General features: G+C 49.0%; 1 pseudogene across 1 annotated transcript; it reads right to left on the bottom strand.

The window, feature by feature from the left end:
• Positions 1-2,833: 2,833 nt before the first annotated feature.
• LOC310661592 lies at positions 2,834-4,854 on the bottom strand (annotated as a pseudogene). The gene is made up of 3 exons (XR_014515500.1): positions 4,319-4,854; positions 4,078-4,132; positions 2,834-3,944 (listed from the first exon to the last, which is right to left on the bottom strand). The product of XR_014515500.1 is annotated as an uncharacterized misc_RNA (transcript).
• Positions 4,855-11,108: the final 6,254 nt, after the last annotated feature.

Genomic DNA, 11,108 nt, shown 5'->3' with positions numbered 1-11,108 from the left:
GGTTTCAGGAGTCGAACGGACTTCCAGAATGGATTAAGTTTGAGAACCAAGGTTCCACTGTATTCTCCCTGAAGAATTTGGAATTGTACCTGGACCCAGGTTTATTCCTGGATGCATATGTGGCAGCTGCAGCCAATAATGTTTTTTCTCCAGTTTCATCTTGAAATGTGGCCATTTCTAGGAAAAGCCAAGTCTTGCCCCATTTTCAGTTTCTTCTGGGGCTGGGTTCAGACAAGGCTCAACTACTCATGAAACTTCCTGTTCTCGTGAGGATTTGTGGCCCAGAGGCTGGCACTGCTTCAAAGAGGACAAGTCTTCTCCCTTCCCTGGAAGGGAAGTAATAGTGCCACTGTATTCTGCTCTGGTCAGACCTCACCTGGAGTACTGTGTCCAGTTCTGGGCACAACAGTTCAAGAAGGACACTGACAAACTGGAACGTGTCCAGAGGAGGGCAACCAAAAATGGTCAAAGGTCTGGAAATGATGCCTTATGAGGAACGGCTAAGGGAGCTGGGCATGTTTAGCCTGGAGAAGAGGAGGTTAAGGGGTGATATGATAGCCATGTTCAAATATATAAAAGGATGTCACGTAGAGGAGGGAGAAAGGTTGTTTTCTGCTGCTCCAGAGAAGCGGACACGGGGCAATGGATCCAAACTACAAGAAAGAAGATTCCACCTAAACATTAGGAAGAACTTCCTGACAGTAAGAGCTGTTCGACAGTGGATTTTGCTGCCAAGGAGTGTGGTGGAGTCTCCTTCTTTGGTGGTCTTTAAGCAGAGGCTTGACAACCCTATGCCAGGAGTGCTCTGATGGTGTTTCCTGCTTGGCAGGGGGTTGGACTCGATGGCCCTTGTGGTCATCTTCCACACCCCTTCCTCATCTTCCACAGGTTGAGAAGAAGCACTCTCTGGGTCTTCTTCATCATCTTTAGATCAAAATCCAAGAGTTCAGAGAGGACCATGAACTGAGGATTCCAAATCAATCCATTTGCAATTGGTTTTCTTTCCTGGCTAGTGTAGATGTCCCCATTACATGGGTTTGGAATTCTAATTCTAAAACACTATGATTCTTCCATTCTAAGTTACTTTAATGCACTCCCAAAGATGCTATTTTGTTGTGTTGTGTTTTTTTTTTAAGTGAATTGTGGCTTTGACCTACTGATTTTCTTTTACTTTCTGATCTCTGCTTTCTCTCTGGGGATATTTCATTGTTTCATTACCAAGCCTTCCCCTGATTTATTAATGTTGTTTCAATTTCTCTTTCATTACCTTCTTTTCTGTAAACTGACTTTTAATCTCTAACCTAAAGGGTTTTTTTTTTTGTTTTTTTCAGAGCCTACGGCACTTTCCAATTATATACTGCTTTTAATCTTCCGGGGGTTTTAAAAAGAAAAAGAAAAAAACCCATTAATTATAATGTAAATGTAAGCTTTCCAAATGCTTTGAAAAAACAACAACCCCTGAACATGGGATTCTCCAGTGTTTGCAGTTTCCGGTGTAATGAAATTGCAGCTGTTCCAGCAGACACAGTAATTTTGTTGAGAGCAACATGCTGCTATTCTGCTTCTTTAAATATTTAAAATCACTTTGCAACTATTTCCACAAAGTACACAAGCAAAAAGCAATTGAGCAAAAATAGCAATCATTAAGTCTGGAGATGTGCTAAGCGCAGCAGGTAACAAAAAGGATACAGATTCACACTTCTACTCTTCAGGAGCAAAGTCTGGGGTTACAGCTTTGGCAATCAACAAGCAGATTTAAAAGGAAGATCAGACATGGGAGGGTTGGGGGTGAAGTTGAGGACTGTGCCAACAAACTTCTTACGAAGTCAAAGAAAAGGAACTAAAGATGAGCTGAAAGTTCTCTCCCTTTCAGTGATTCTTTGCCAATGCCTGAATATTCATCGCGGGCACACGTGCTAAACCCTGTCTGTGGTGCCTACCCCTTTACCTCAAATGATGAGACAAGAGACCAGAGTATGGGTTCAAATTGGCCACAACTTTATTGAACTTCAGAAGTGGGAAACTTGGCACAGGCCTTGGCAGGTAACCCTCTCAGCCCGCCTGGCTGAGGATATGCAGGCAGATGAGGCCCGGTGAGAGAGGACTGCAAAGTGCAAACTTACACAGCATGCCCTTCCACTGACCTCATCCAGGAGTTTGACCTACATGCCGCTGCTCTAGGGCCAGGGACTCCTGGTTTTTGCCTTTTAACGGGCCCTGCAAGCGCCGCCGCATGGGGAGGGAACATGAATGCATCCCCCCCCCCCAACTTGATGTTAAACTAAAGGATATGTTTGTTGTTGATTAGTCATTTAGTCGTGTCCGATTCTTTGTGACCCCATGGACCAGAGCATGCCAGGCACTCCTGTCTTCCACTGCCTCCCAGAGTTTGGTCAAACTCATGCTGGTAGTTTCAAGAGCACTATCCAACCATCTCATCCTCTGTCATCCCCTTCTCCTTGTGCCCTCCATCTTTCCCAACATCAGGGTCTTTTCCAGGGAGTCTTCTCTTCTCATGAGGTGGCCAAAGTATTGGAGCCTCAGCTCCAAGGCCTAAAAACTGCCAAAGTTGTGACAAAATGCTACGGGAAAGGCGAAACCTGCCAATGCAGGGAAAATTCCTTCCCAGTTCTGAATACAGCAACCATCTTATGACCGCAGCAGCGCCCGCTGACCTGGAATGCAAAATATTAGCCTGTGAGGAAAGAATCATTAAATTGAAGACCGCTGACCTAGGATGAAATTATGGAGGCAAAAAATTATTAATTTGAGGGAGGGTGGGCGGGTGATCCTGGACAGCAAAAGAGGCTTGAGCAACGGAGTCATCCTTTTTTCTTTTGGCCTTAGGCCCACCCCCAGCCGGCCATCCATTGTCCTCCCTGGCCGAGGGCGGGTCAAAGGCCGGCTCAAGCAGGTGGGTGGCACCCGCCCAGGTGAGCCCCGCTCAGTGCTGCAAACCCCGCCCACCTGTGGGGAAGGGAGGGCGAATATTGTTGCCTTTTCTTGATCTTCACAGGCTTCATTTGCCCTTTGTGACAAATGACGCCCCCCCCTCCAGGAGTTCAGGGGCCCTCTCCCTTCAGAGATATCCTCCAATCCACGTAGGGTGATAATGAGAAAGTTGACAAGGTGGCAAAACTAAGACACTCATCTCCATGGACAGTTACTGTGCAGGGCATTGTGTTCTAGATTGCTCCAGTTTAGTATGTGATTCCATGCATAATCCAGTCTGGAGTTGGATTCTATATGTGGCTCATTGCTCCCCCATAACAACAACCCTTGCGGTTAATTTAATTTAAAAAATACCCACTTACAAGACATTTGTACTGACAGTAAACACAGAACAAAAGTAATATATTTAAGCATTTAATGTGCCTTGTTTTTATCAATGTAGGTGAGAGATTGTGTGTGTACAACTGCTGTACAACTACTGCTTATATGGCTTACTTGAACCCACAGGGACACAGGTGAGAAACATTTCCATGAAGAGAAGGATGGAGGATGTGCGTATTATAAGAAACCAAGTTTGTGTTCAACCAAAAGGTGAGGATCTCCCATTCCTTCACTCTGTGCCGGGTCATTCAGAATATCCTCAAAACCAATGCAGTCACAGTTGCCTTTCCAGATATCCAGGGACAAGTTAGCACTAGGAAGGAAGATGCTGGAGCTGCTTCACTGCTTGGAATTCCATCTGCAGCTTCAGCGGTGCATGCAGCTCCAGAATATTTCTCAGAGTAGAAAAATTCATCTTATCTTGATTTAGCAACAACAACAACAAAATTATCCGGTGTGTCCAAAGGATGAACAGGGAAAAGTTCGCTCTTCACATTTGTAAAGCTTCTATTTATCACATCACAGCTTTCAAATGCTTCAGCAGCTGACAAATCAGAAACCGGAATACAGTCCTTCAGCTGAGATCCAAACGCTCTGGAATTCGCCTCAACCTGTGTTTTTTTATAAAAAAAAGAAGGGGGGAAAGGACAGTGGTCAAAGACAATGGGAGCTGTAGTGAAGCAACCCCTGTAGGAAGGCCCCCAACCTTCTCCCCGCCCCATGCAAAGGTTCATTTCCTCTTACCTGGTCTTTTGGGGGGAGGCTTGGGCAGCAGCCACAGCGGTGCACGATCGAGATCCTGCAAGAAAGAAGGGATCTTTGAAGCACTGCTTCTTGGGCTCGAATCCTGTTGGCTGCTTTCACAGTGGCATCTGGGTGGCCCCTGGGAGAAGAGGAGGCTGGACCAGACGGGCCCTTGGCCTGATCCTGCAGGCCCTCCTTGTGTGTTTCCTAAGGCCCCCCCTCCTCTCTCCTGTCCCATTACCTCAGGGGCGAGAGGCCGTTGTCTGGGCCCCAGTCCCTCCGGGAATGCGGCGGTTCCACGGCTGAACTTCTCCCTTGCTGCAAAACAAACAGAGACATCATCAGGTGCCTGGCTCCCAGCCATGCTACCCCCAGTCCGGGGCAGGAGGGTGGGGGACCTGGGAAGGGGCATTTCCTCCTACCTGATCTTATCAGGGCTCCCCACTTCTCCACCATATGGGCGTCCGACCGGCCTAGCACAGAAGCAACAGCCAAAGTCTCCTCCCTCACCCAAGAAGCTGTTTTAATGGGAGGAAACTTTGGCTGCTGCTTCGGTGCCAAACCAGGCCCTGATGGAGCCATGCCCGTACGGAGAAGGGGCAGTGGGGACGCGCCATGAGGGACGTTAGCCGGGAACAGCCGGGATGTTGTTCGGTTCTTCATCCTGGGAGCCGGCGCTGGAGCCTCATCCCTGGAGGCCTGGCCCTGAGGAGGAAGAAGGACATCACATGAGAATGGAAGCCACAGGTGGCGAGAGTGTTTCTAGGACTCCCAAAACATGTTGTTTTCTCCTGCTCCAGAAGCTCTCAGGACCTGAAGCCTTGGCTTCAAGCTAGAAAAAGGAGATTCCAACTCAACTTCAGGAAAAGCTTTTTGACAGCAAGAGCTGCTTGACAGTGGGGAGAAATCCCTCAGGAGGCAGTAGACTCTCCTTCCTTGAAGGTTTTTCAGCAGAGGTGGGATGACCATCTGCCAGCTGCCATGGATGCTTTAGCTGAGATGCCTGCATTGCAGGGGGTTGGACTAGATGGCCCTCGGGGTCCCTTCCAATTCTACAATTCTATAATCCTATGGAGTTCCAGGTTCTCACCTTTGCGAAACTCAGCCATAGTTGTAGAAAGAGTGCAGTGTCCTTTCAGGCTATTAGAGCAAGTCTGAATGTTGGGGGGGAGGCAGTTGAGAGTTGGTTGAGAGCAGTGGGTTCTAGAAGGGGGGGCGGCTTCCGATTGGCTGCAGGAGCTTCCTGCACTTAGAAGGAAGCCATGTTGGACTCACTCATAATTATTTTATTGGTTGAATTTATATTGCACCCTTTCTCCCGAAGGAGGCCAGAATGACATGGGATGTGGGTCTATTCTTGGCAGTTTCCCGTAGCTATGATACAGCTGTGGACGCGGGTGGCGCTGTGGGTAAAACCTCAGCGACTAGGACTTGTCGATCGCATGGTCGGTGGTTCGAATCCCCGTGGCGGGGTGCACTCCCGCCGTTCGGTCCCAGCGCCTGCCAACCTAGCAGTTTGAAAGCACCCCCGGGTGCAAGTAGATAAATAGGGACCGCTTACTAGCGGGAAGGTAAACAGCGTTTCCGTGTGCGGCTCTGGCTCGCCAGAGCAGCGATGTCACGCTGGCCACATGACCCGGAAGTGTCTCCGGACAGCGATGGCCCCCGGCCTCTTGAGTGAGATGGGCGCACAACCCTAGAGTCTGTCAAGACTGGCCAGTACCGGCAGGAATACCTCTACCTTTACCTTTATGACACAGCTGAGGCACAACTGGGAACATTGTGTGAATAAAAACCACTGACTTAAAAGTGCCAAAACTTACCTGCTTCTTTAGAGGGCTGTTGAAGGCTACTAGCCACAGATGCTGTGCTCTGCCTGCAAAGTTGGAGACAACAATGCTTCTGGTTTCTGGAAATCACATGAGGGGAGAGTGCTCCTGCTGTGGCATAGGAAGGGGCGTGCGGTGGGTGTGGGAGTTATTTTTTTCCCAAAAACACATATTCTTGCCATTTTGTCACCCCCCTCAGTGATGACACCTGGGGCGGACCGCACCCCCCTTCCTGCACCATTTCTTGTGGGTCTTCCTGAAGTCATGGGCCCTCAGCCAGTGCCCCATCAGCCATATATTTGGAGCATATAATTATAACGTTATACCAACTATTTAATTTGGTTTCCAGGTCCAGTTCAAAGCTGTAGTGTTGCTTTTTAAAAACTTCTAAGGCCCTAAATCAGGCATAGGCAAACTCGGCCCTCCAGATGTTTTGGGACTACAACTCTCATCATCCCTAGCTAACAGGACCAGTGGTCAGGGATGATGGGAATTGTAGTCCCAAAACATCTGGAGGGCGAGTTTGCCTTTGCCTGCCCTAAATTAAGGATAGCTATTGTGATGCTGGCCAGATGTATTTGAACTCCAAGTCCCATCAGTCCCAGCCACATGGCCAACTCTCAGGAATTATGGGAACTGTAGTCCCATGTAGTCTGGACATGACCCATGTTGGCCACTTCTGCCCCCTAAATGATCGGGGACCAGAATATGTCAAATGTTATCTTCTCCACATGGGCTTACCTGGACAGCTGGAAGTTCACCTAAGGATCTTCTGAAGTGGACAGAGCTTTTGCTAGAGCAGTGCCAAGACATTCTCAGCAATGTCTACACTGGTTTGGTCACGTCCAAAGAATGGAAGATGGCAAGATCCCCACAGACGTGCTCTATAAGAAGTTAGCTTCAGGCACCAGGTCCTTTGGCAGACCAACTCTGCATTACAAAGATGCCTTCAAAGACAGAAGTACTGTTTTTGGGGGACAGGAGGCGGGCAGGTGTGGAGGATTCCCTGGTCCTGAATGGGGTAACTGTGCCCCTGAAGGACCAGGTGTGCAGCCTGGGAGTCATTTTGGACTCACAGCTGTCCATGGAGGCACAGGTCAATTCTGTGTCCAGGGCAACTGTTTATCAGCTCCATCTGGTATGCAGGCTGAGACCCTATCTGCCTGCAGACTGCCTCGCCAGAGTGGTGCATGCTCTGGTTATCTCCCGCTTGGACTACTGCAATGCGCTCTACGTGGGGCTACCTTTGAAGGTGACCCGGAAACTACAACTAATCCAGAATGCGGCAGCTAGACTGGTGACTGGGAGCGGCCGCCGAGACCATATAGCACCGGTCTTGAAAGACCTACATTGGCTCCCAGTACGTTTCCGAGCACAATTCAAAGTGTTGGTGCTGATCTTTAAAGCCCTAAATGGCCTCGGTCCAGTATATCTGAAGGAGCACCTCCACCCCCATCATTCTGCCTGGACACTGAGGTCCAGCACCAAGGGCCTTCTGGCGGTTCCCTCACTGCAAGAAGCCAAGTTACAGGGAACCAGGCAGAGGGCCTTCTCGGTAGTGGCACCCTCCCTGTGGAACGCCCTCCCACCAGATGTCAAAGAGAACAACAACTACCAGACTTTTAGAAGACATCTGAAGGCAGCCCTGTTTAGGGAAGATTTTAATGTTTGATGTATTACAGTATTTTTAATATTTTGTTGGAAGCTGTCCAGAGTGGCTGGGGAAGCCCAGCCAGATGGGCGGGGTATAAATATATTATTATTATTATTATTATTATTATTATTATTATTATTATTATTAATGAGACATGACGGCTAGCAACATTTACCCTGCCGTATGGGAATCCCTTGCAGACGACTGAAATGCCTGGAGACAGACACAGACAGGTCATGCAGAAATAGCAGTGACCAGAGGAGGAATCACTGTTGGGAGGAACGCAGAGAGAATAAATGCCATGCTGCATCTGCAGCCTTCACCTGCCCCCAAACACATCTCACCCGTAGCAGTCTCTAGAGCCACAGCCGGCACTGCAAGCTTCTAACAGTTTGACTTCCCCCCAAAACGTGCTGTCCTCTATTGTCTCCTGAGACAGACAGATGCCAACAGCCACGATGTTCTGAACAAGATCAAGTTCAACCCTCCTCTGATGGCTTCATGACATAAAGCTTACAAGTAATTTTAGGGGATACAGTGGTACCCCGCAAGACGAATGCCTCGCAAGATGGAAAACCCGCTAAATGAAAGGCTTTTCCGTTTTTCGATGCGCTTCGCAGGACGAATTTCCCTATGGGCTTGCTTCGCAAGACGAAAATGTCTTGCGAGTCTTGAGATTTTTTTCCGCTCCCCACCCCCTTTTTCTAAACTGCTAAGCCGCTAATAGCCTTTTAGCAGCTAATCCGCTAATCCCTTAAGACTTTAATAGCCGCTTATAGCCGCTAATAGCCACTAAACCGCTAATAGCGCTAATCCGCTAAGTCGCTAATAGGGTTGCTTCGCAAGACGAAAAAACCACTAGACGAAGAGACTCGCAGAACGAATTAATTTCGTCTTGCGAGGCACCACTGTACTTGGTTCTGCCAAATATTTATACTGTTTATCTTAAAACATAGGTAAAGGTAAAGGGACCCCTGACAGTTAAGTCCAGTCGGAACGACTCTGGGGCTGTGGTGCTCATCTTGCTTTACTGGCCGAGGGAGCTGACGTTTGTCCGCAGACCGTTTTTCCGGGTCATGTGGCCAGCATGACTAAGCCGCTTCTAGTGAAACCAGAGCAGCGCACAGAAACACCGTTTACCTTCCCGCTGGAGCGGTACCTATTTATCTATTTGTACTTTGAAGTGCTTTTGGCAGGAGCTGGGACCGAGCAATGGGAGCTCACCCCGTTGCGGGGATTCGAACCGCTAAACTTCTGATTGGCAAATCCTAGGCTCTGTGGTTTAACCCACAGCGCCACCCACGTCCCATCTTAAAACATACCAGCAAATTAAATGCACTCCCGAAGATGTTATACGATTGCAATAAAATATCTTCTTTCAGTTTGTCCTCCTGACCCCAACTTTTTTCTTTTTTGCCTACTTGGCATTAGCATAATAAATAAGTACCTTCGTTGATCTGTACATCAGTATTTCCAGGAGACAACTTCTGCAGGAATGTCATCAGTTACTTCCTCCCCTTTTAAAATCTTGCAAGGTTTTCCTCTACCACAACTATGTTCAGAGAGTGACATCCAGTGGCTGCCAGCTTCTATGACACTTAAACATAGATCTAATTTATTGAGTTCCATCTTAATGCATCCATTTTCCTCTCAAGGCAACCTAGCTAAATGTTTGTCATCATTAACATTGCATGTAATTGCAACATATAGGACTTGCCAGGGGGAATAGTACCTTCATTCTGTCATTTAGTTATTATTTAGTGTTTTACACTTTTATATCTTACCTGTCAAGCCATCTACCGTATTTTTCGCTCTATAAGACGCACCAGACCACAAGACGCACCTAGTTTTTGGAGGAAGAAAACAAGAAAAAAAATATTCTGAATCTCAGAAGCCAGAACAGCAAGAGGGATCGCTACTGTCAGGGGTTCAGGAGAAGAGTCACAGGAGAGGCAGGAAACGGAGAGCGAGGGGGAGGAGTCGGAAGGAAATGTCAGCGACAACAGTAGTCCGAGGTCTCTGAGTCTCTCCAGTGACTCGGAGGATTCACAGAAAGGGGCCCCCATGGTCAGGGCAAGGGGGACACCTCGGGAAGAAGGGGCCAGAGGGGACTCAGAGAGTAACAGCTGGAAATCCGGACCAGCTTCCCCCCCAGAGTGCAGTAGGGGGGAGGAGTCCAAGGCATCGGGATCAGGGAGCGCGCAGGCAGAGGGAGAGCGTGAGGCAGGAGTGGCCACACCCTCGTCAGGGAGCGAGGAAACGGTCATCAGGAAAGTTAAACGCGCGCGCGCGCCAAGTTCAAATGTACAGGAGGGCGGCAAGGTGGGCAGCCCGGGTAGGGAGCCAGGTCCCAAAGCACGCCGAAGAGAGGGGGAGGAGTCAGAGGGGTCCAGCTCTGCGTCAGAAGAGTCCAGGAGGGAAGAGACCCCGGGGGGTAGTAAGACCCAGAGGAAGAGAGAGAGAAGGAGGAGGTGGAGTAAGATTAGAGTTTTAAGCTGGTGCACAGGGGGCGGAGATCCAGATAGAGCTTCGCCGGTCTAAAGCTCAGACGTAGAGCTGGGACGCTGAGACTTGTAAATGGAGACTATTCTTCAATAAAGACTTTGATACTGTACTACCGGCTAGCGTTGGTCCTTGGTGAGCTGGGACCCGGAGCCAGCTCTGACAGTAAGCTCTATCTCAATTTTTAAAGTTTTGGCACCAAGAACCTCGCCACGTGAGTTGACGCAGCGAGGGCAGAGGAGGGGTGCTCCCAGAGCTCACAAAACTCAGGCAAGATGACGACGGAAGAGCAGATATCAGCCCTGCAAGAAGCTGTGACACGACTCAGCACGGAGGTAATTGCATCCAGAAAAAGAGAGGAGGAAATGAGTAGCGCCTACCGGGATCTCCAAGTAAGATTGGACGTGATTTCCAAACAGGGGCCACCTGGATCCAAAGCAGAGGGCATTGGATTGGGAAAGAGGGGAGGCAGCCTTGTATCCCATTTTGACGGGAGTTTACAGCAGTACCCCAACTTTAGAGCAGACCTGTTGTTTGCGCTGGATCTGCTTGACAAAGACTTTAGAGATGAAAGAGAGAAAGTGGGGTTTATCCTATCCCATTTGCATGGTGAAGCCAAAACGTGGCTGAGAAATTTATGGAGGGACAATGATCCGGCGCTCCAAGACGCGAAGGCTTTCATTAAAGCTATGGACTCGTGTTTTTTATCAAAGATAGACGTTGATATTGCCAGGAGAGACATACATGGACTTAAGCAAGGCAAAGCCAGCGTGCGTCAGTACCATACGCGTTTCTTCGGACTGGTTCATGCACTGGGATGGGACAAAGCGTCTGCGCCAGTGAGAGATCTCTTTTGGGAGGGCTTGAATACAGAAGTAAAAGCCGAGATTGGAAGGGGGGAGAGGCCAAGGAGCACCCAGGAAGTGGTCCAGAGGGCTCTGGAGATCGGGGTGCATCTGGAGGAACGTCCTTGCAACAGAGAAGAAGGACGTTGGGGAAGGGCACCAGCCAGAGCACCTCCCTTCTATCCCAAAGAAGCAGCGCGT

Source organism: Podarcis tiliguerta (genome assembly GCF_965153285.1).
Source record: "Podarcis tiliguerta genome assembly, chromosome: 13".
Taxonomy (NCBI): Eukaryota; Metazoa; Chordata; class Lepidosauria; order Squamata; family Lacertidae; genus Podarcis; species Podarcis tiliguerta.
Note: the sequence above shows the minus strand (reverse complement) of the source record. Positions and strands in the feature narration are given on the sequence as shown.